Here is a 25,005-nt window from a genome sequence, read left to right as displayed (position 1 = left end):
ATGAAAGAGGTCAGAATGGGAAAGCTGGGAATAACTTGGAGACAAAAAAAATAGCAAAAGACAGTTTACAAAGCTAGACAAAATGCAGACAGATACTCATAAATTACATAATGTCATTGAGGTAGCTTTGTTGCTTCTTTGCCTGAAGAATACTGGAGGAACAGAAAGGATCAGAGCAGTAGCTACTGTTCTTTAGCTGTTCCCAGATGGTGGCTGGCATTTTAGGACATTCTCAACTGGCATATGTCAGATTAGCAGTGTGATTACTATGGACTGGGGCTTTGATGAACCAGCCTTAGAACAGCAGAAATTCAACTGACTGTAGATTTAGAATTGAACCCTATTTTTGCAAAGTGTCTAACCACACCTAATTTCTATAAAAGTAATTAACCTAATTTCTATAAAAGTAATTATGATAACTGTAGGTTGCTTTGATACTACACTGAACTGTTTCAGATACTATTCTGCTATTTCAGAGTTTTATACAGAAATTTTATCTGCTATATAAACCTGTGTGGCTATGAATTGAAAAAATTCATAGCCACACAGGTTTATATAGCAGATAAAATTTCTGTTAGAATAAATTTCTCTTTATTTCTATAGCAGATAAATAATAAAGAAAAAGTGAGAAGTGGAAATAATTATTTCCAGAATTGCAATATATTACAAAAGATTAGCAAACCACTTCAGTGCTCAAAATATTTTATTATTATAATTTGAAACAACCTGCTATAGGGGAAAAAAAGATAAAAATACATATATATATATATATATATATATATATATATATATGGACGTACAATGTCATAATAAATTATTGTAATTTGCAGTTATAAGTGATACCTGAAATGTGAAAGAATATCTTAACAAAATTTTGAAGGATAATTTGGGGACAATGCAAGTAACATTTCTCCTAGATTTTTTTCCTCCTTTGCCACAAGGAAATGTTTATTTTGTTCCCTAAACAAATTTGATGTACTTCATCTGTTTCATTATTTAGTTCCTTTCCAGCATGTGCAATTTTCCTTTAAAATTATTGTGATGTCTGTATTCTTTATATTTACTAGACATTTGCAGTCTAGGTTAGGCTGTGACAGATTAGTCTTAGTCTTAGAATCACAAAAGCATAGAATCACAAACCATAGAATAGTTTGGTTTGAAGGAGGCCTTTAAAGGTCCAACCCCCTTCATCTTGAGCAGCAGGCTGAAGTGTGAGTGTGGGATCTCAGCACCTCAGGACTGAGGTGCCGAGTCACCGAGACCACCCTTGGGGGGCTCGGGAGTCCTGGAATGTTTCCAGAAGTGTCTGGTGGCTGGACTTTGATCCTGCACAGGAGACGACACCTGTATGAGGATAGGAGGATTTCACCGGGGTGAATGGTGAAGGGATTAGGTAGTTAGAGGGTGAAACACAGGGTTTAGGATTTCTGTACAGGGGGGTTTAGAGAAGTAAGATGGAGGAATTGGGGCGTGTCCTGTCCTTCTTCTTCTTCTTCTTCTCCTCCATCTTCTGTGGTGATGGTGGCACTTTGGGATTGGTCATTACTAAAAGTGCACCGGGCAATAAGGGTGAAAGGTATTGGGGAAAAATGATAAATATTGTATACGCAACTTTGGGTATAAAGATAGGTGACCGTCCGGAGGGGAGGGAGTGTGCTCATGGCTGGCTGCTGAGCAGACCTCTGTTGGGCCGAAAGAAAATCTTTTAGATAAACAATTAATAAACACAGAGACCGAAAGAAGAACTGAAGCCTCTTCTCATCCTTTGAAACGCGGGCTGCTTCAAGGCCACCCCGGGCCTTTCCAGGCCATCCAAACAGCCGAAAACCGGACATGTGAGCATGTTGCTGAACTCTTAGCAATCACAGAATTATCAAATGTGAAACCTTAACTGTATGGAAGTATTAGCTTGAAACACTTTTCCTCAATAAAACAGCAAGAGCAAGAAAAATAACTTAATTATATACTTTCGGGTCCAATGTTCTACCATAAAGTTGCAACTAAAATTGTCTTTTTCTCATTCCATTCCATGTAAAGGTAGTATATTTTCATGGAAGAATTATTCAATTTACCTACAAAGGATTAAAATATATCTTAAGGTTTATAGAAATACCTTTTTTTAAGAAAAACTTTTGCAATTTAGTGAATCACCAAGAATGAGGATGTCAGTTTTGTAAATATGAATTAAGGATTGCATTGCTACTAGAAACTTCACAAGTAGGTTCAAACATATTATCTCCCCATAAAATGTAGTTTTATTTTACTACATAACTAGAAAAGTTGTATTTGTGGCTTTGAATTCCTCACCTCTACAAAGATTTATTATAAGTCACTATTCTTATGGTTTGCATTTTACAACCCTAGGACATTTGGATTTTGATAGAATGTCAACAGTGCCACATTCTGCCAGAGAAGGAAGACTGGAGTTGAGTTTTAATATTGTAGGCTTGGCTAGTTAATGAAATAGATGCATTTCTGCACAGAACATACACTTGAGATTCTCTTGAAAGGAAGCCCAGATCTAAAATTTCCAAGACAAGGTGTAATATTTCCACCCAGAAGACCAAACCTACCATCTGTGAAGCTGCAATGCAGATTTGCAATGCACAGACCAAGATCATGTACAAAATGTGCATATTGGCAAAAGTCTGATGAGGGAAATCTGGGGTTGAGTCTGATAGCAAACCAGTGCTCACCTTACTGCTGAGGGATCCTCATGCAGTTCCTCCACTGCTGGCAGCTTTTGGATTGGATTCTCAAATGGCTCCAACATCTGGCTCCCTTGTGAATTTAAAATGTGTTTTGCTTAAACTAACTTTGTCCTGATGGGCATTCCTTTTAGCATTAGTATTGTGCCCACAAAATGTTTTCAGTCAAAACTTACAGCTTGCATCCAGAGTACTCAGAAGTCACCATCAGCACAGAGTTACATGAGCTGCTCTTACTGCTTGAGTGTAGGTTCTGTTGCACTGCATCATTTGTTATAAGAAAACTATTCTTTAGATCACCTGTAATAAAAAGGAGAAGCAATTTAAAATTGATACAGTCTTCTTCTTTAAAATACGAACTCAACTTCAGGAGTTGAAAATTTATCAAAAAGATTGCTTTTTGCTCTTATTTAAGATTATAATTGATAGAGACAGGGACCACAGCTATTTTTAAATGTGTTTTCCTTGCATAGTTTTGCATATCCTTTATCCTCTATAAATACAATTTTAAGGAAGAAAAATTGTCAACTGCATTCTCTTATGCCTCCTCTGTAGGCATATAGGTGCACTGCAAAAACTTAAGGGAAATAACACCACAAGTGCCACCTGCAAATTCAAACTGCAGTGAAGAGTTTCTCTTTAGAAGGTAAAAGAGACTGGAGGAGAGCAGGGAGAAATCACTACGCTTGTCAAAAGCCCTTCTGACTGGTTAAATCTTTACTTACTGGTAAAAGTTTTGGAAGAACGTAGCAGATACAGCTTGTGATTGCAGTCTCTTTATGCAGGATGGTAATTGTCAGGAGATACAACTTGAAAGTCTGAGGTTCTCAGTGCTCTGTCTTTCCTGAAGGATCTGTCTCTGGTAGACCAAGAGTTTCTACAGGAACAAAAAACGTGAAACCACAATTTTAGGGCTCAGACTGGTGCATTCAAGTTGAATCAGAGATGATATTCAGCTCCTGCCTGTAAGTTTGGCAAGAATATTTATATGTACCCTTTACTAAGGAAATTACAGAGAACTCTTTCAAAAGCATAGTAAATGGGAACATTATGTCTTTAGAATACACTTACACTTGGATAAGTGATTGCTACCTTAAAGCCAAGTGAAGAACAAATATATAATTTCTGTTTTAAAATGTGTGCTGGGTTGGGGTTTTTTTGGTGTGTGGACAATGCTGTCTTATATACAAACAGCCTTCATGTTTTACCCTCATTTATGGCATCATGGAAACGTTGTGGGATGAGTCACACAGCTGGAATGCTGCAATGGATGGCTATAAATTCCTCAGAAGGGATGGGTAAGGAAGGGGAGGCACTGGGGTAGCCTTCTATGTTAGGAGTATTTTGATTGTCTAGAGCTTAAAGATGGTGAGGATTGGGTTGGTTGAGTGTTTCTGGGTCAGAATCAAGGGGAAGGCCAACAAGGCAATTATCATGGTGAGAGTCTGCTTTAGACTCCCAACCAAGACAAAGAGCCAAAGAAAATATTCTAAAACCAGTCATATTCGCTTTCACTTCTTGTCAAGGGGGACTTCAGCTGACCAGATGTCTGCTGGAAATACAACACAGCAGAGAGGATACAAGCTGGAGGTAAAGGATTTGGAGCACAAGTCTTCTGAGGAACAGAGTGGCTGAGGGAGCTGTTGTTGTTCAGCCTCGGGATAAAAAGGCTCAGGGAAGACCTTTTTGCTCTCTACGACCTGAAAGGAGGATGTGGCCTCAAATTGCACCATGGGGGGGTTAAAATGGTTATTTGAAAAAATTTCTTCACTGAAAGGTTGTCTAGCATTGGCTCAGGCTATTTCAGAAATATTGGAGTCACTGTCCTTGGAGGTATTTAAAAGACATGTAGTTGCCCCACTTGGGGACATGGTTTAATGGTGGATTTGGCAGTACTGGGTTAACAGTTGGACTTGATATCTTAAGGGTCTATTTCAGCCTAAATCATACTATGATTCTGTAATTCTATGATTTTGGGACAGACAGCTCATGCAGGCTTCTTAAAGCTATGAACTGACAATCTCCATGCAGTAGTTTAGAGTTCTAGGCATTTCTAAGAAATTACCTAAGATTTCATGCTGCTAATTAAAGCTTGTAGCTGTGCTTGTGATCACCACCCTTCCCAGCTGGATGGGGGCAGCATCTGTGCCCCAGCTGGGACTTGATGTGACAGGGACTTCTTTAAACACACCTCTGCATGGCTATTGGCCACTGTTTTCCCCAGGCCTTGCATTCTGGAGGCTCTTCCCTTTGCCAGTCCGCTTCTGAGGGGATGAAAGAACATGTCTTTTGGCTATAATACATGGTCAGCATTTTTAAAGAGAACAACTTTTGATCCAATAAATAAATTAATATCCTCTAGAAGGTCAGTTACAAAAGGAGAGCTGTGTGTATAAACTCCTTGGAAATACAAAATTCTGGGCTTCCTCATTTTGAGTTTAGAGGAAGTTTTGTCTCAAGCTCCAAGGGAAGATTCCCATACACAGAAATTACTCAGTGGAAAAATACCTAGAACACCCAGAATCCTTTGTAAATCTCTCATTCTTCTTTCACGGGAACGATAATATATGTTTTTGGGTAAAGAAGAAATTTATCTAAGCAATTTTTTATACAGGCAATCTTTGCCAATCCTGTCCCATCCTCCCGAGCTGTGCTGCCTCTAGGTTGAAGAGTTCCCCAAGAAAAGGCTGTTTAAGTTTGATGTCAAAGATAGACTAAAACTTGAGGATGAGCCTTGACTAAATATAAATGAGTCTTCACAGTTGACATTTAGAGAGCCTGAGCCATGGAATTACTTGCAGATTTGCTCAATTATATTATGTACAAAGTTCTGTACGAGCATTTGTGAATTTCTTTTCAGGTTGTGCCATTGTTATTACCACATGTGGCATCAGTTTCTCATAATCCGTGTCAGTGGAGGCTGTGAGTCCCTCCACAGAGGTCAGTGAGTTCGTCACAGAGCCAGCACAGAAGTTCACAAAGAGGAATGGGGAACATTGAAATGTTTGTACTTCCTCAGCAGGAAAATTATAGTCTTGTGCCAGGGGCCAGATCAGGGGCTACCTAAGCATTTCTTGGGTTAGGATCTGGGGGGGAAAGAGCTGAAAAAATCAGCTTAGTTTCTGTGTCCTGCTGCATCTTCACCTGCTGTTAACAAGTCCTGGTGGGAGGTGGGAGGTGGGAGGAGGGTATCCCCCAGCAAATTGCTTCCTACATGGAAATTGGAGCCATATCTTCCAGCAGTTTCACTGCTGCAAAGAAAAATAGTAGAAAGAATTGCTGTCATCAGGATGTGCAGAATACATAATTTCTGCTTCAAAAAATTTTTGAAATTTAAGACCTAATCTTCCAACTTGGGGTGCTGCAAAATGCGCCAGGTGTTGTCTCATCACTGCTGAGATTTTTTCTTGAGCCTTCATAATTTTTGTTTTCTTGCCATTCTCACATTCTCACTCCGGTAGGTATGTACTGTATCACAGCAGTGCCTGAAGAGCTCTTTATAAAATGTGAGTAAAAACCTACTGCAAGGAATAGGTAGCTTTAGAAGTAAATAAGAAAACAGAGAGGGGAATATAAAGTATTTTCTAGGTATTTAGATGAGGCACAATCCATACATGTGGCCACAGAGGAGGAGTGAAAGGTTGGACTTAATGCTTCAGGAAAGTGTGAAAAATCACACTTCTTAGGCTTCCCAGAGAAGTGATATTATTCATGAGGAGATCCTGACCTGCTTGCTACCCCCTGCATGCTGTTTCCTGTAGGGCACCTTCTCCTGATCAGGGATTCCATCAAAAACAGAAGTGGGGGAGAGGATGAAGTGCCTCCTATAAGTCCTTCACTTGCACCAAGAAAAAGCTTTAAGGACACCAATAAAATTGCATGAATATGCTTCTTTCCTTCTATTCCAGTAAATGTGCCCGTGCCTCCACTACTCCTGACAGTATGAAATGTGTGGTATCGTAAAATTTTTTGTATAATGAGGGAACACTAATGATGGAGGCAGAGACTGCTAGACAAAGTTGTCTTTTTACTAGTTCTACCTTTTTTCCCCTTAAAACTCTAGCTCTCATATTTGTGATTTTAATGCTGTGTGGAGTTTCAAATACTGAATCTCCATATTTCAAAGACTTTTCTTCTTCTTTTTGCCTGCTCACTGCAAGGTTTTCTTCCTTCTGTATAAATGGAAATTTTTTAGCTGTGGGTTAGAATTCATCATGGAAAAAAATGCTCTGGGAATGAAAAAGCTAACTGTACTTTTTGTGCCTTTTAAGGACACAGTTTGTTATGTGTCAGAGAAGAGGAACCAGTGAGTAAACAAAAAGGATGAAACAAAATAGTAAGACCTCCTGCATTCCAGACTATGGCAAATATGACTGCAAAGCCAAAGGCTATTGTGTGGCCTGAATACTTGCCAAAACAATCAGTCACTTATATGGCCTCATACAGGTATTATTGGCTTGCAGAATCCCTATTAATAAAGGGGTTTGCATAGGAACTAATAGCAAGGTGCATTTTTGAACAGATATCTATTGGAACATTCCTTTAAACAAAGTTTGACAAAATATACTATATTTAGACTTGTACTTTTCCCCTGTCAAGATGTTACATCTCAAAACTCGGCAGAATGTCCTCAGGGAGACACACATTTCTGTATTCTGTGAGGGGGCAAGAAAAGGCGTGGCTGGCATGAACAAATCTTGGGTCAAATGCTTTCTTTAATTCTTCTACTGCATGTTGGGTTAGCTCTTCAAACAACTAAGAAGTAGAGTATGTTTCCCTTTCACTTTTTTCTTGATTAACCCTCTGCTGCCCACGGTACTAACCAGTTTATTAACATGTGGAAATAAGATCTTGGAGTGGAATAAGAGAAGCAAAGTTCAGGACTTGCAGTAGTACCACAGGAGTTCTGCTGTAAAATCTCGTTGAGATTTTCAGTGGTTTCCATCTCTCTGTGTGCTCTTCAAACAAAACCTCTCTTGACCCAGAAACAGGGCTGAGTTAAGAGTATGACCCAAGTAGCCAGAAGAAATTGGCTCAGAGAATCTTTCACATTTTTGACCATGCCCCTTCACTACAGTTCTATACCTTGGAGTCAAGCTGTTATACCAGTGCCATCAAATACTTCTGTACTGAAGCAATATTCTTGCATGAAACTGCTTTGTGGAGAAATTTCCAGGATGTGATTTATAAAGTTAACATCAGAGATTTTACCTTCTTAGAGGTCAGTAAGGCAAGATTTGTTCCTGTACATATAAGGAATTCATCCAGGGTATGTGACTCATGGTACTGTGTGCTTTCTTTGGAAAATCATGTAATGATGCTTTGCCCTTTCTGCAGGAAATCATATCAGATGTGGAAAATAACTGCTTTCTTCACTTGTAAATTGTGTCCTGCAGAACAATAGCCGTGCCTTGTAATAGAAGATACGGCCTTAAATGTTCACACCCTTTGTCAAACCTTCTTAACAGTGAAATAAAAGGCTTCTTGTGAGTGGAACAGTTCTTAGCTTCCTTTCCCCAGTGTCTACACTGAAGGATCCAGTACACAGTCCTTGATAGTAAAAGGAATCAAGTGAGATCAAGTGTTTTAAGAAAAGAAGCCTCTAAAGATGCTATTTGATACTATGCTAATATACAATTTGGTGTCTCCTCAATGCAGCTTCAGGCACTTTAGTGTCTATAACATCAAGTGTGTAAAACTATAAATGAAACTATAGAAAGCATATAAAACTATATGAAGCATTTAGCACTGTAATTCTGAAAAACAGCTGTACTGCATGCACAACATCTAGCATAATATGTCCTTGAGAAAAGTGAGTGAGTCAAGCAGTTTATTACTGTTTTCTAGCAATGCTGTTTTAATTGACTGCCATATTTTGAAAGGTAATTTTTTGAAGGGGATTGTTCATACACTTTCTTTCAAACACTTATATTGAGTTTATGCAATGAATAAGATTTCCAAGTAGGCAATCCACTGTTTGTTATTATATGTGAAAACACTTTGTCACTTATAGTTTTCTGCTGTCTCCTTGCTGTGCTATTTTGATCAGTTATTAGAGAAACAAAGAATTTTCCCTCTAGATCTGGAAGAGCTCAGTCTCTGCTTGTGCAATGCCCTCTTTTCACTGAATGCACCATATTTTGTTACAGAACCAGCCCACTGAGCATCTGAAAACTTAATTTAGACATGTACAATAGCATTGTTAAAACATTTCCTGTGTTTTATATAAGTAAGACCATGAAAGACGAAAAAGAAAAAAAGGACATTGGAAGAATTAAAGTTTCTGAAGTACAACAGAATCAATTGCTTTTACTCTGCTGTAAGTAATGAAGTGGCTCACAGGATCCTTCATTTTAACTAATGGAAGGAGAATCTATTACTGATAAGTGTTCACTGAAATTCAGGGTTTTTTTCCCTCCTAAAAACATTATGATCTGTAACAGGGAGTAAATGTGAAATATTTCAAGTGTGTTTGGGTGAGATTGCACATCATCTTTCAGTATGAAAGGAAGTAAGAAGACTAAAAATGACTTGGAGATCATCCCTATGGATCTATTTGCACTTAATCTTAGACTAATATTTGTATTTCCTTCTTGAAGCATTAGTTCTGGAAAACAAAAGGCAAAGCACTTACAAACAAAGCACCTCCAGACACTGGAAATCTGTCTGAAGATCCTGTTATCAAAGAAATACAACTCTGCATTACATATGTAGACGGCAATAAAATATTTTTTATAAAGTGTGTTTTGTGTCACAGCAGGGTTGGCCAGGGTGGTTACACTTTCATTGGCTCACAAGACTTCCACAAGACTCTGTTTGACACCAAGGCTGAAAAAGTGTTGGAAGAGCAGTTCATTTAAAGGGGAGTGTTTGAATTTAGTGGTACTAATATCTGACTATATGAATGTTTTTAAGAAAAGGGATAATTAATATTGGGGGAGGAAAGGACAATATTGCTTGACAATAAAAAACCCACAGCTCCTCTGCTTTTTAATATTTACAAGAATGCTTTACCCTCACATGATGCAAGATGCCTTTGTAAAATGCAAGAGAGCCATGGCAGACCACAAAATTTAGCAAGATTTTCCTATCTGCAATATGCTATGGCAATCTGCCCTCAAAAGTCCAATTACCTCTTTCAAAAGAGTTGTGAGATTGTGCAAGCTGCACACAATTTATTCCTAATTCTTTTTCTTCAGAGTAATAATGCTGATACTTGAAGAAGGTTCTTTTTATAACATCAAATGGAAAAGCATTTAAACAGTCAAAACACTGCTGTGGATATCAAACATGTGTGAAACACCCTGTTTCCCAGGATAGAATATTGCCTAGACTAACCACCCAGTGATGCTGTTTTGTTGGCTGAGACAACATTGGCCTAATTCAGACCAATTTACAAAATGGAAACACAGCTTCTACATCCAGACCATTTGGTCACAGTGTGTCACAGGTAGCACTTTGTTATGATGAACACACACATTACAGTGCTCCTGAAATCCCTGTTTATATCACCACTAGAGGCTTACCCCCCTTTGCTATTCATGCAGTAAAAATCTGCCAAACCACTCCTCCAAGGCCCTGCAGCACTTTAAAGCTTGTTTGGCAGCTTTCATGCAGTCCATGTAGGAGGGGTGGGGAATGTTTATGGTACAAGCAAGTCCTTGTGTCATCCAGTGTGAGTAAGTTTGGAAAGTGAATGCTATTGCTAGCTCATGCTCCCTTGTCATTAAACCTCTTAAAAGTAATATTACGTGTTAAGATATTGAGAAATAGTGAATTTTAATGTGCTTCTCAACGTTCTAATCGACCTCAACATTTTTGATCCCATAAGAAAACATATAAAATGACACTGTCTTTTTTCTCTACCTGCTAGCTTCAAAATGTAAAGGCAAAACAAGTCCTCACAAAAAGGCCAATACTATTCAGTTTAAAGTTTACTATACATCTTATTTGAAAGACTACTGTTTTCTGTGAATTACAAAACAAAATAAATTCTGCTTCTAGAAGAATTATTGTTTGAAATAAAATATTTACTACCAGAAATGGTGTTTAGTTTGATGTCCTTATGCAGAGAATGCTGAATGCAAATTACACAGTGAAAAGCCTATAAATCTTATGGTACTGAGGCTAAAATAATTTTTTAGAAGGGAATACTTAATTTAAAAGTTGTTCATTTCAAACAACTTGAAAATGAGCATCATATGAAAACAAGTGGTGCATATTTATTTATAAATATTTATTTATTAAGGCTTATGACAATTGAGTTTCATAAAAACAAAAAAATAAAATTCCTTTCAAAAAGTGAAAACAAAGTCCAATGGCCAACTAAAGAATTATATACAAAATAGATTAATCAGGTAGAATGTTTTTAATCCAGAGGACAGGGTAAGCTAGGAGGATATGAAGAATGTAAAATATTTGTAGGTGGGTAGATATTATGCACTTACTAATTCACACTTGTGATGCCTAATCAAAAAGGATTTCAGCATCAGGAAGCTATGACTTTAGTTTGCAGAAATCTGTTTAAATGATTAATTGTTTGGGCCACTGGCTTGTTTTATATCCATGTTTTTAATTCAGCTGAGTACAGTCTCAGTGCCAAACAAATCCAAATTGTCTGCTTTCCTTCACTTTTCCTAAAAGTGTTGACAGTCATAATAATGATGGTATTTATTAAAATACTAATTCTGATAATTCAGTGTCTGATTCCTTTGGTGTCTGGTAGAACAATGAGCAAATTCTGTGCTGTTACTCCAATTGCACTACTGAACTATCAGAAAGATGCTCTAAAAGAGCAGCCAGCACTCTCTGTGTTATCCCATACTGCCCCATCAGTAACAAGAGAGAAATGTAATAGCATCAAGAGAGATAAGGTAAAAGGTAGCCTTCTACCAGGTGATACTGGTGGTAGTTGATTCAAACTGGTAGAAAATAAATGATAATTCCTGGGTAATTTCTTAAAGTGCTTGAGCAGTCAGAATACCTGGTGTTGAAAGTTTAAATCACAAGTGATCATAGCTCCGTGGTACAGTCCTCAGGTTCCTCTTCATTTTGGCATGGAAGAAAACTTTTGGGGGAAAAGTTATGGTCATGCTCAAAGTCTCTGTGCTTTGCTGAAGAAAGCAAAGTAACAGCTCCCAGTACTTTGTGCTGTACATCAGTAGTAAGAAAGCCATCTCTCTGATGGCTTTTAAATTAAAATAATTAAAATAATGGCTTTTAAATTAAAATAATTTAAAAATTACTTTAAAATAAAATAATTTAAAAATTATTTTAGCTCAATCTTGCACCATTTTCAAGTAGGAATTTTGTACCATATTAGAAGAATGACTGACATGTTGTAGGACTTTGGGAAACAAATGTTGGGTATTGCTGCTTTATTTTGTTATCGTATCATTCTGTTTGGTGAGTCATATGTGAATGGACCATTATACTTGATGATAAACTGTTCCCAGGTTGATTTTTTAAAAATGAAATATGCATAGAGGGTTACAAGCTTTTCTCAGTACCCCTTCCTTCTGCAGGCACTTTATCTCTTAATTGTGACAGATTTTCCATTCCTGACAAGAATTTTGCATGACAGTAAAAAATATTATTTTGGATTTTTAAAAAACCCATAAAATATAATATCTTTTCCTAAAGGCCTTGAATTCTGAAGATTAGCTTTAATTTTTGAAAAGCAAAGAATCCCCTATCCTGTGTCTGCACATTGAGGAACAGTGCTATGAAACTCCTGTGCCCACTATTTGTATTACAGAGTGCAAAGCAGCATCTGTGGAGTCAGGGCACGAGCAGACTCCTCTCCCTGCCTGCCAGCAAGCTTGGCAGTGCAGCTGCACCAGCACAGAGGGATATTTGTGTGCTAAATCTAAACCTGCTGTAGGATACATTCCCTGCCCTCCCAGGATCACAGCTGGCTTCTCAGGGCAGTTCACAGCCACTACAATATAATAGAATATACCCAGGTTGTTTGGCAAAATCTCTTGGTTGTCCTTCAATGCTTTCTTTTTCTCACATTTGTTTCCCTGTGTAGAGTACAACTTCAGAGCCCTTAAGACTTAGACATCTGAGAATGTTCTGATAGTCTATGTGGATTCTTTTCCAGAAACACTTAGTGTTCGTGACTCCTCTTCAAACTAAGTTATCAACACTGCTACTTGGTGAGATTTCCAATTTTCTGGGATAAGGCAACTGAGGTGGAAAAGCCACACCATCTTGTATTCACTTCAGGAGATTAAAAAAGAGAGAGAAATTAAAGCAAAATAATAGCTTTTCTCTCTCTCTGCTTCAGCATCCATAGCAATTGAGGTCTTTTGTATCTCCCTGAGACCCCAGAACTGATCTTCTGAGCTTCCTCCATCTGCAGGATGGTCACCCACCCCCTTCAAATGCAAATGACCCAAGGAAAGCACTTGCCAAGAACTTCTCCTGACTCCAGAGCAGGGGGACAGGGTGGTATCATGGCTGGGCAGGGTGGGGTGAAGGTAATCTTTTACTCATGTCCACCTTAGTGTCCTATTTCCACAGCAGCCAGCAGCAGCTGGTAATTAGGGAAAGAATATAGAAGAGGTCAAATATGAAAACACACTTTGCTGATATTCCTCTAAGCTTTAGGCAATCCGTGACATAGAGATTTCCAGAAATCAGTTTGCATTTGCATTCTTTTGCTTATTGGGTCTTGATGGGCTTTCTATTAATTTTTCTAATTACTTTCTGAACCATTCATAGATTTGTCATATACACATCCTGTGGTAATGAATTCTGTGATTCAGTTATGTTGTGTAACAAAATGTTCCCTTTTATAAAAATTTTCACAGTAATTTCAGTAGGTGCCCCAACTTCTCTTATCACAAGAAATGTGAATTGTTTTTCTCTGATCTATTTTCTGCTTACCTACATTCTTTTATTTCCTCTGCTTTCCTAGAAAGCAGCAGCTCAACACCTTTGTTGCTTTTCTCAGTATGTTTTTTCAGTACATTGCATCTTTTTTTGAGACAGTGTGACCAGCAGTTCAATCTATATTAATTTTAAGAATTTACAGTATAGTGTAACTATATTTTTTCTAATAATTCATATTTATTTTTCCTTTTTGATGTATATTGACTGACACTTTCATATATCTCTACTGGATAGCTCACATAAAGCTCATCACTGTGTATGTATAAACATAGGCACTTAGAGGAAAACTTGTCTTTATCCAGCATTTATCAACAATGAATTTTACTCGCTGCTATGTTTATGTTTTGTATTATTAATCAATTTTTAACTTTTTTTAGCATATTTTACTTTTCTACATCATTTAGTACCATCAACAAACTACATCACCGTGTTATTCTCTCCTTAGCCTAATAATGCTGTGAGCTCAAAAACATGTATCTCTGTTGGGCTGCATTGAGAATCTTTCTTTCTGGGCTCTTGCTTACTGTACTTCGAAGGATATTAAATGATGAGCCATCTTGTCCTACAACAGCTTCATTTCCTTGCTGCAGGACTTTGTAAAAAGCTTCCTGAAAGTACAAGTACACTGCTATCAACAGATTATTCTTATCCACATGATTATTGACTCCTATAGATAATTACAGATTTGCCAGCCATGATTAAAACAGTTGTTGATTTTTGCCATTCTACTTATCCAGATGCCTTCTAACTTTATTATTACAATTTAATTTCTTCATGAAATCTTAAGTAAAACCAGAGGTACTTTGATACACAGAGCCCATCAAAGCTTTCTGTGCAAAAAACCAAAACAAAAAGGAAAGTTACTGAGGCTCTAAAACAAGTCTGAAGTATTAAAAGGTTGTTGTGCTAGGTTTTTTCAGAATTGCTTTAGTGATCCTGTCCTGTCTTCAGATAGGACAGAGCTAATTTTCTTCTTAGGAGCTGGTACAGTGCTGTGTTTTGGATTCAGGATGAGAATAATGTTGATAACACACCGTTGTTTTGGTTGTTGCTGAACAGTGCTTACTCTGAGTCAAGGACTTTTCACTAACCCATTCTCTGCCAGTGAGGAGGTGCAGAAAAAGTGGAAGGGACCACAGCAAGAGCTGCTGACCTAAACTGGCCAGAGGGATATTCCGTACCACGGAATGTCATGCCCAGTGTATGACCTGGGGGAACTACCTGGAAGGGGGCTGACCCAAGTGCTTGGGAATGGGCTGGGCATCAGTCAGCAGGTAGTGAGCAATTGTGCTGTGCACCACTTGTCTTTCCTGGTTTTCACATTTCTCCCTCCTTGTCCTTTTTGTTACAATTAGTAGTAGTAGTAGTTTATTATTTATTATTATTTATTATTATTTATTACTTATTATTATTTATACTTTTACTTTGTTAATTATTATTATATTTTACTTTGTTTCAGTCATTAAACTGTTCTTATCTCAATCCAGGGCTCTATTTTCTTTTCTTTCCTGATTCCTCTCCCCATCCCATTGGTGGAGGGTGGAAGGGAAAGTGCAAGAGGGGATCCTTTCCTTCTAGTGGCGCAAGATCTGGTGCCTGTGCCTCAGTGCTGGTGGAGACTGTCTGCACCAGTCAATCTCCTCCTCAGAGCCCCTGATGCTGTTTGACCCTTCTTTAGCTCTGTCACCCAGGTGAGCAGCTCATGCATCTGGCCACACCCCACACCGGAGTCACCTCTCCTGCTGTTCAGTGCCACTGCCCTGCAGCCTGGCACCCGGACGGTTCCATGGCAGCTCTGTTTGTGTCAGCTCCAGAGCATGTCTGCTGGAGCAGCCTTGCAGTCTTCTTTAATGACACTGAGGTATGAGCCGTACCCAAGGCAGTCAATTAGGAACTCAAGAGGCAAGCTCCAATTCAAATAACTAATTTTACCTTTGTGTTTAATACAAAAATAGATCAAGGTTAGACAATAGTTGTTTTTCCCTTCTCTTCTCACTGAAATTTGCTGACCTTACTAAGGTTCATGACTAAACTAGTGTGCTGCATGTATTTCCAACATAGCATAATTTACTAATATTAGGACCTGTTGTTGGAAGAAATAAGCTTTTGACTTCTGAGAAATACAACAGCCTGTTCCCTTGATAGAAAGCATGTCACTAGTGCTTCACCCTTAACCCCTGTAAGTCAAATCACTTACAAATTCCAAGTCTTGATCCTGAAGCACTGGTGTAAAAAACCTTGACAGATAACAATTAATTACCTATGAAAAGAACTGTTCTTCTGAGATTTTGTACACAATATATATTCACAATATCTCATTGTCAAATGAAATACAAGGAAAATAGCAAGACATGCCTTTAGTAATTTTAAATGCAGCCTACAGAAGATCCCATCTAAACAAATAGAAGGAGATTAATAAGAGGCAAGCAGGATCTGTAAAGCTGTGTATGTGCATAGGTTCTTAATGGTGTGTACAGCCTTGCAGCTAAATGTGGCTGAACACAAGAGACACAACATACTGCAAATCATTTCAGGGGAAACTGTGACAGCAATCAAAACCAAGATAATAAAATGTGAGAGAGAGCAGGAGTTAAGATAGGAAATCTCAGGGGGAAACACTACTGTATAAAGGATAAAGTTTCTTAATTCATAGATAATACAGTAATGGAGAGCCTTCAAATGCTTTAGCTATCTAGAAGGAGTGGATTTGATTTTGGAGGATAAATTTTAGTAATTATCCCCAAAAGGACAGAGTGAATAACCATCCACAAGTTTTCTACATGATATTATGGGAGCAAATGAATCAGGCAAACGCTTGTGATGTGGTGCCAGTGGGGGAGGGGAGAGACACCAGATGTTCCCTAAGAAGCAAGATTTAACAAGAAGGAAAAAGCAGAACTTCCTCCTAGTAAGATCAACATACTTCTTCTAGGTTTTAATTCAGAAGAAAATTTCAGGAATGTCCTGCACAAATTTTGGTGGCTCAGGAAAAGGTACGTACAAAAGGCTTTCGTATGCTTACTTAAGGGAAACAATCACAAAAAAACAGGTAGCAAAGGCTGAAACAGAATTCAGTCTTTTTTTAACTAATCCTTAATCCTGGAATGCACTGCCTAAGCAGGAGCAAGTAAAACAGAAAATCAGTAATTCTTATTAGAATTAAAAATTTGCAATCAAAAGATCAACTGTTGCCATTAGCCTTATTCTGGATTAAGATAAATTCTGATGATATTTTGGACCCATTTTTCTCGTAAATATCACTGTACTTTAGATGGCATTTCTACATAGAACTGACTGCTCATCACTGTTCTTAAGCCTTTTTTTTTTCCAGGTGTCTGAGAATAATAATTTTTTTCTAGTGAACTGAAAGCATCTTGTATCTTAGATATCTTCAGGTCTAAAGGTTGCAATGAAAACACATAACCCATTACTAGAAGCTGTAATGTTTTTTGAATTGTAAACTGATTTGGTGCCAACCAAGCATAATGAGAGTATGTGACAAGCAGTTAATTATTTCTTCAAACAGACACAACCAGTTCAATATATTACTTTAAATGTGTACTTTAAAGACATTAATTTGAAGATTTTTAATGTTATAACCCCAAGAAGGACTGTGGATTTCTAAAGTATGTGGCTTTTCCTGTAAACATGAGGAATACAGCCAGTCATGAGGTTCTGAGATATTGATCTGAAAACAATTTTCTTGTTAATGCTCTGAATCAAGGCTTTTGTTTCAAATCTGAGTTGTGTTATGATTGCTTAGTCTTCAGAGATGGTATAGAACCAGACTCTACTTTAACAACTGTAGGAACCAGAGGGACATTCTATTTTATCATGAACCAATCAATCAGTGAAAAAAGTGAATTGGAATCTGGCTCTGTTGTTTCTGAGCAAGTATGAGCAGCTTCCTTACAGGAATATAGTGCATTAACAACTTGATAAGCATTTAGTGAGTGTTAAGGAAAAAATAGTTACACTTACATGGCAAAAAGGAAAAAAAAGGAAAAAAATCAGTACTGTTTGCTTATGATTCAAATATCTGATGAATAATCAATTTTCTGAACACCTTTCATAAGCAATTATTTATCATTTGCATAATTTATGCCTGTGTGGAGGACGAGATTAGCTAGTAAATACTATAGAGTCATCAATTATACTGTCAGTGTTTTCCACATTCAGTTGCAAAACACATGATGAAAGAAAAAAATGTCAGTGAATTGATGACACAAAGACAGAAGATGTGTCTACTGAAAACTGACATAGCAAGTGCCATAACTAGTAAACATCCTTAAACTGCATGGGTGTTTCTATGAACATGTATTCATACACCCTGGAGTCCAGATTCAATTTCATACAACTCCCTGAAAGAACAGAATGTTCTGTTTCTGTTTTTTAGTGGCTGTTCAGCCACTACTGACCAGATAAATATGAACTGAAGACCTGAAGGTCGTTTCATGTTTATTTGATAAGGTAATCCATATAAAGAGCTGAGTAATTGCAGCTGAAACTAAAGTTCTGCCATAAACATGGAGAAGTCCCCCTATGATGTGCCTTTGTTCTCAAGGCCATATTTGAAAACTTTCATGTTGACATTGATATTCTAACAAATGTTGACATGTTATTGTAGAATGGATCATTTCAACATCTAAACATATGCATACTTTGGGAAAATAAGAAAAAATACATATTTAGTCTTAGAATATTCATTTTTGTAATGCTATGTCTTTTGCTGTTTCATGAAAAATAAAAGCATAAAAACAAGCTGGATGGAGACTATGATTTTATAATTTTGCAGAGAAGCTGGATAACTGCAGGCAACAAAGCTTGTCAGTGACCTGTATCTTTGAAACTTCAGACCATATGCAGCTGAAATTGGGTACATCCAAAAGTGTCAAAAAATTGTGGCATGTTTTTGAAATCTGATAAAATTAGATTGCTAGATGAGGTAAAGTGGAGTAAAATACTCTTAATTTATACTCACTTGTGCTGGGTTTCATATGCTTAGTATGAATTCCTGTAACTAAGCTATGTATGCCAGTACAGGACACTTGTGAATCAATTAACATTTTTCATATATGTGTTACAGTATGCCCCAGATTGGTTTGTACAATTTTTTGCATAGTGTTTCTATCTTTACTATCTAAATTTAAATTATTGTATGAAGATTTTTGAAATCTGGCGAGAAAAGCAAAAAATTCCTTTTTCCTTAAAGGTGAAATGGACTTGTTGGGCTGTCCTAATTATAAGCAGTCTCTCTTGGATTGCATTAGATACCAAACAAACTAACAAAACTATAATATTTATATAACCAACTTCTTGGTAAAAACACAAAATCACACAGTGAATGTTACAGTACTTAGCTATTATGAAATTAAACATAAGGAGCAGTGCATCTTTTGATGCTAAAATATATTGTAGGGGTAAGCTGAAATGTCCAAATGTTCTCCTCAGCCTGTAGAAATCTCATATCTAGGTGTGGTACCTTTATTTTGTACAGCTTCTTAAGAAATTAAAGATTTATTGAGCCATATTTGAAATACAAATGCAGCAGGCATTTGATTCAGTTTTCTACTAAGAAAACAACTCTCCTGAAAGGGATGCTGTTATGGCTTCCTGTCTTTTTCAGTGTAATTTCAAGAATGATTGTATACAAAATATAACCTATACTTGAAGTATCCCAGTCCAGAATCAGGGACTGCCAAATTCCTTTGTTGCCCATCTTTGTTCTGTCTTGTCCCTTCAGAGTGACATTTTCTGCTGACCAGTGAACAGAATCAGTGGTCAAGGTAGAGAATGGGCCCCATGTCCTTTCAATCCTACAGGGAGCTGGTTAGTAAAATCAGAGTTATATCCCTACCTGCTGAAGTCTGAAATTCCAGGTTTGCCATTTCTGAAGCTGGTATGCAGATGGGAGTTTCTTTCTTGCTGAATCTGAAAAGAGGATGTGGTCTGTGAAACCTTATGAACAGCCACACCTAGGCCACAGTGCTCTGTGAAGAACCTGCTTTAAACACACCCACTTACTTAGTATCACCTACTGGTTATCTCTTTTCAACTTCTTTCAAAATTATACTGACACTGAATTTCCCTTTGGAATAAATTGAACATTCTTAATCACAAAAATAGATCTGTGCAAATGTTTTTGCTTCTAGAACTGTGTACTTCCATACTTCATCATTCAAATTAGTTTGTTCCTAGGGAAATAGGCCTGAGAATGTGGGAGTTCTGCATACCTGAGTTCTGATCCTTCCTTCAGGGACTGCATGTGCATTCAGCATTCTGTTCAATTTTTACTGAAACAGCATTGGAAACAGAGAGCAGTATGTTTTTCTGTGTCTTAAGAGTTTATCTTTTTCACAAGGAAACAAAAGCCCAAACAAATCCTGAATTATTTTACATTACTAAGAATAGGTTTCATTAAAAATCAAGAAAGAGGTTAAGCTTATAAGAGGTTCTAATTCAAATTCATATTTTTGCCAATTATGGGTTTTGCAACCACAGAAATGGTAGTGTCTTGACCAGAGGTAGTAGTTTAGAATACCTGACAAAAGCATGCAGCATCCCCATAGCATTACATGACAGTCGGTGCCTCCAGAATGACTAAGGAACCTTAAATGGGGGATTTGGTTCAAGCTGCCAGAATTACATACTTGCCTAGAGGTTGTTTATACACAAATGAACGCTGACTAATTGCCAAATGACTGACACCAAGACTGTCACCTCAGAAAGCATGTGCAAATCTCCTTTCTCACAAAACAGAGTGAGGGGTTGGGTTGGTGCCTGCTGCACTTTTGCCTGCAGCTTGGCCACACCACAAATTTGGTAAGACCTACTGAGAGAGGCCCATATCCTGCACACCAGGCATGTGACTGGCCCAGCCCTGAGGAAGTTGAACAGCATCTGCTGGCATTTTGCTGGATTAGTTGCTACAATTTGCACTTTCACAAGCAGCAGATCTGTCCCTGAAGAAGTGATATTGCTACCACTTGCTAAGGTTTTATCTTTTTTTTCTCCTATGAAATACTTTTATATATAACTGTATGTTCAGACTTTGGAAATATTTTTACCCTACTGCATCCTTTTCTATCTGACCAAAATAGATCCCTGCTCTCTTTCTCACCTTTTAGGATGCAGCTCAATCAGCTTCTACCTGCTCTGGTTTAGGATTTGGAGATCTAGCTACGAGACCAGGTTGTGCAATAGATTAGCATAAGGTGTTATTAAATATTACATCATAAAAGCATTCTGTGAGACATTTCTGTAGCTACTGAATGTGGGTTTGTGCCTAATACCAATATGAAGGTGTCTCTATTTGTGCCACAGTCTGACTTCTCATCTTGATCTAATACACACCGGCACTGAAGACAGAGGCTGGCATGAAACTTCTGCTTTCTCCCTCCCTCCCTCCCTTTCTGCTCTCCCAGCTACCTAGACTCATCTGTTGTTTTGCAGCTTGTGCTTCTACAGGTGTTTAGACACAACTCAAATATGGAGATCTAACTGGGGATAATTGTAACCTCAAAACAAAATAGTAACAAATTAACAGAAAAAGTGTAGCGAGTTTTTACTAAACTAAAAGGTACTTTTTAAATTGATCAGCTTTAAATGCAGTTCATTCACCTGCTAAATGAATCCTTGTGCTTATACTCGTAGCATGGGAACAGAAAGAAGCAATTAAAAGCAGGCAGGACCTGTTCCTTTTTATTGGAGGGACAGTTTTCAGTGGCTGAGTTACAGAGATACTCTTTTCTCCACTGATACCACAGGCCAGAAGATAAACCCAGAAGAGATCCTTGTTGCACATTTAGAGATCAAACACAGATTTATTAGTCCTCCTCAGCAAACCCTGGCTTTTTCCAGACATTTTGAGGACAGAAAGGTAGAATGATCTGTAAAGGTGTTCAAGATGAATATAAGTGTAAAAAATTATAAATATTGTGAAACCCATTTATATTTGGTTTAGCTTTATGGTTAAAGGGACACACATTGCTTCTGTATGGAGTGTTCATGTTGCTCCTGTCAATTAAAAAGGAATGCTGCAGAGCTTTTCACATGGAAATATAGGCTACAGTCTTAAGTACCAGTACATTAGATTTTTAAAGAGACACTGGATTAAGTCTGGTCAGTTTTCAGAGCAGAGATCTTTTTTAAAAGTCTTGCTAGCACAGGTGTGGTACAACTAAGGCATAACCAAGGTGAAACAGCATCTTAAAGCCCATACCACTGGATATTTGTATTGATGATACCTACCAAAGAATCATAGAATGATTTGGGTTGGAAGGGTCCTCAAAGATCATCTAATTCTAACCCCCCCTGTTATGGGCAGAGACACCTTACACTACACCAGGTTTCTCAAAGCTCTGTCCATCCTGGCTTGGGATCATTCCAGGGATCGAGCATCCACAACATCTCTGGGCAACCTGTTTCAGTGCCTAACCACCCACAAGAAAGAACTTCTTCCTAATATCTAAACCTGACCTCTTTCAATTTAAAGCCCTTACTCTTTGTAGAAATTCCCTCTCCAACACTCTTGTAGGTCCCCTGTAGGTGGAAGGTGCTTTAAGGTCTCCTGGAGCTTCCTCTTCTCCAGACTGCATCTTTTATAGAAGGGGCACTTCAGCCCGCAGATCATCTTTGTACCCTCCTACAGACTGGTTCAAACGGGTCCCCTTTCATGTTGGAGGCCCCAGAGCTGTGTGCAGTGCTCCAGGTGGCTGCTCCAGGTGGGAGAGCTGAGCAGAGAGGCAGAATTCCCTCCCTTGACCAGCTGACCACACTTCTCTTGATGCAGCCCAGAAAGCCAACTGTATCCTGGGCTGCACTGCCAGGTCATGCTGAGCCTCTCATCAACCAACCCCCAAGGCCTTCTCACTGGTGATTCTCTCTGCTCAGCCTGTTTCTGTGCTTGGGATTACCCTGACCCAGGGTCAGGACCTCATAACTGGCCTGTTGAACTTCATGAGTTTTGCATGGGCCCACTTCTCAAGGTCCCTCTGGATGGCAAGTAGTATAACTGACTATATTCTTCACAATTCAATAACAGTGTAATATAAATTTTTGTATTACAGTAATGCCATGAAATTTTATCAGTAGTTTATGAGTGTCACGTATCTTAAAGAGTGTTGTTACTCTTCTGAGCATTGATACCTAAATCTTGATTTTATAGTTAAAACAGTCTAACTGAAGACTTTGTTCTTGCTAAGTAAAAACATTGCTAAATGGATGCTTTTGAGTATAGACAATCATTTTCAATACTATGAAAAAACTCCACATTTAAGTAAGAGGTAGCCTTTTTATAGTTCAGAAGGACTACTTGTGAGGAAAGCAGGTGAAAGCAGCTAAAATAAATTCATAATTATCAAACATTTATCTTGAATACATCATCAAAATGCTATCTGAATTTGTAGACTCTATTATTGCAATATAATGAAAAAAAACACTGCCTCCAGCTGCACCAGGGAAAGTTTAGATTGGATGTTAGAAAAAATTTCTTCATCAAAAGGGTTGTCAAGCCTTGGAACAGGCTGCCTATGGAAGTGGTAGAGTTGCCACCCCTAGAGGGTGTGGCACTTAGGAAAATGGTTTAGTGGTGGACTTGGCAGTGCTAGGTTAATAGTTGGACTTGATGATCTAAAGGGTCTTTTCTCACCTAAACAACTTTATGGTTCTGAAAGAAAAAAAAAAAGGATTATTTCACAGAAGAAATACATGTAATCAATGCAATAGCAGAGGTGTATATCTGGCTGGAATACTGGTGGGCAACTGATCTGGAAGTTTCAAATGGGCTCATCACCACATTTGTAAACTAATTTCTCATGCAAAGACATAATAGATTTTGTCTAAAATAGAGTCACCAGGGTTAAAGACCAATCATAGCTTCTTCATGGCAGAAATCCTGTCAAAATGAAAACTAATTACACTGCTTAGGGCAAGAAATATCTGGTTGGCAGAACTGTTTATATTCTAAATATCTAGTGGTACTTATACCATGCAGTGACTCCATAGTACCAGATTTATTCACTAGCCTTGGAACAGACAGATTACTCATCCATTTCTACTGGAAGATCTTGGGGAAAGGAAGGAGGAGCTAAATCTGTCAAAATTTTCTTGTTCTCTTTCAGTGAAAGGTTTTATTTGAAAAAAATCTTGAACATCATTATCTCCTGAGCAAGAACTGATTTGAGTAGTAGAAAGGTTGATTTGAGTGTACTGTTTAAATCAAGTAACCCTCAGAAATCAGCACTCTAAAATGCTGACATTAAACTCTGATTTAATTGAGCAGCTGCTACAAGTGAATAGGAGTTGAAATAGCTCAGCACTTTGTTCGGTAGTTCTGCATGTACACAATAGATTTGGCTCAACAAGAGCATTTTTTATTAAACAATGCCTTCATCTGCAGCTAGATGCAGCGCATAATTGTATCATACTCATATTAAAATATAAGCACATTAGCTTACAGTTCTGCGTTCTCAAGGTGTATGGCACAGGTATAAATATCATTATATGGCTGTTCTTTCAGCCTCAATACATGCAGAACACATCATAAGGCAGATCTTAATAATGAGATTCAATGCTTTAGGTATTTATTTTTCTGCAAAACTCTTGGATCATGTTTTGATTAGTTTTGTTTTTTTCAAAACTTAAAAAGTTCCAAGAACTATGGGGATGAATAATGCAAAGGTACAAATGAATACCACAAAACAAAAAGTTCCAAGAATTATGGGGATAAAGAATGCAAAGGTACAAATGAATACCACAAATCAAATGTCTTTTTCAAAAAGAAAGAAAAAGTGTATACCTAGTAAGTTTTGCTGGAAGTCACCTAGTCGGTTCAAAGGTTGAGTCGGGTATCGATGTTGGCAAACCCTCAAAGGAGGGCACCGGGACGTGGCTGCCTGGCACAAGCAAGGGTGGCGGCATCCCACGGCAGGCAGGGACACTGGGAGAGAGGCAGGAGTCAGGAGCAGCAAAACCACACAGTGCCACCGCCGGTCCTGTTTTATACTTACTTTTATACTGTACATCTTCATTACTGTGAAAAGATTTAGAAGTGAGGGATTGCTTTGATTTTCACGCCTGGCAATATTGAGACAGGAAAGCTGAAAGTTCGTGGAAAGCTTTGCAGCACGTGGTTGTAAAGCTCCGCGCTTCCACGAAACACAACCAACTTTCAGGGCTGCGGGTGAGCCCGTGAAGATGAACAGGTGGCCGTGAGCCTGCCCAAGGCCAGAGGGAGTCGGTGTCCCGTCGTCCCGGGGTCTGACGGAGGGCCCCCCGGCCGGCCCGGGGACTGACAAAGAGCCCGCCGGCCGGCCCGGAGATAGAGGAGGGCCCGCCGGCCGGCCCGGTGACAGAGGAGCGCCCCCCGGCCGGCCCGGGGACTGACAGAGGGCCCGCC

At 38.3% G+C, this 25,005-nt stretch overlaps 1 protein-coding gene and 1 long non-coding RNA gene across 12 annotated transcripts in view; one reads left to right on the top strand and one right to left on the bottom strand.

Moving 5' to 3' along the window:
- Positions 1 to 25,005, top strand: part of OXR1 (oxidation resistance 1) — a 260,724-nt gene that overhangs the window by 162,664 nt on the left and 73,055 nt on the right. The window lies entirely within an intron of this gene.
- Positions 802 to 24,958, bottom strand: LOC135443353 (uncharacterized). Its single transcript, XR_010438978.1, has 7 exons — positions 24,617 to 24,958; positions 24,406 to 24,546; positions 19,465 to 19,538; positions 3,434 to 3,585; positions 2,885 to 3,008; positions 2,697 to 2,781; positions 802 to 1,344 (listed from the first exon to the last, which is right to left on the bottom strand). It is a non-coding gene; the product is annotated as an uncharacterized LOC135443353 (long non-coding RNA).

The sequence above is a fragment of the Zonotrichia leucophrys genome, chromosome 2 (genome assembly GCF_028769735.1).
Source record: "Zonotrichia leucophrys gambelii isolate GWCS_2022_RI chromosome 2, RI_Zleu_2.0, whole genome shotgun sequence".
NCBI classification, from domain to species: Eukaryota; Metazoa; Chordata; class Aves; order Passeriformes; family Passerellidae; genus Zonotrichia; species Zonotrichia leucophrys.
This window is presented reverse-complemented; position numbering and strand designations above follow the sequence as displayed.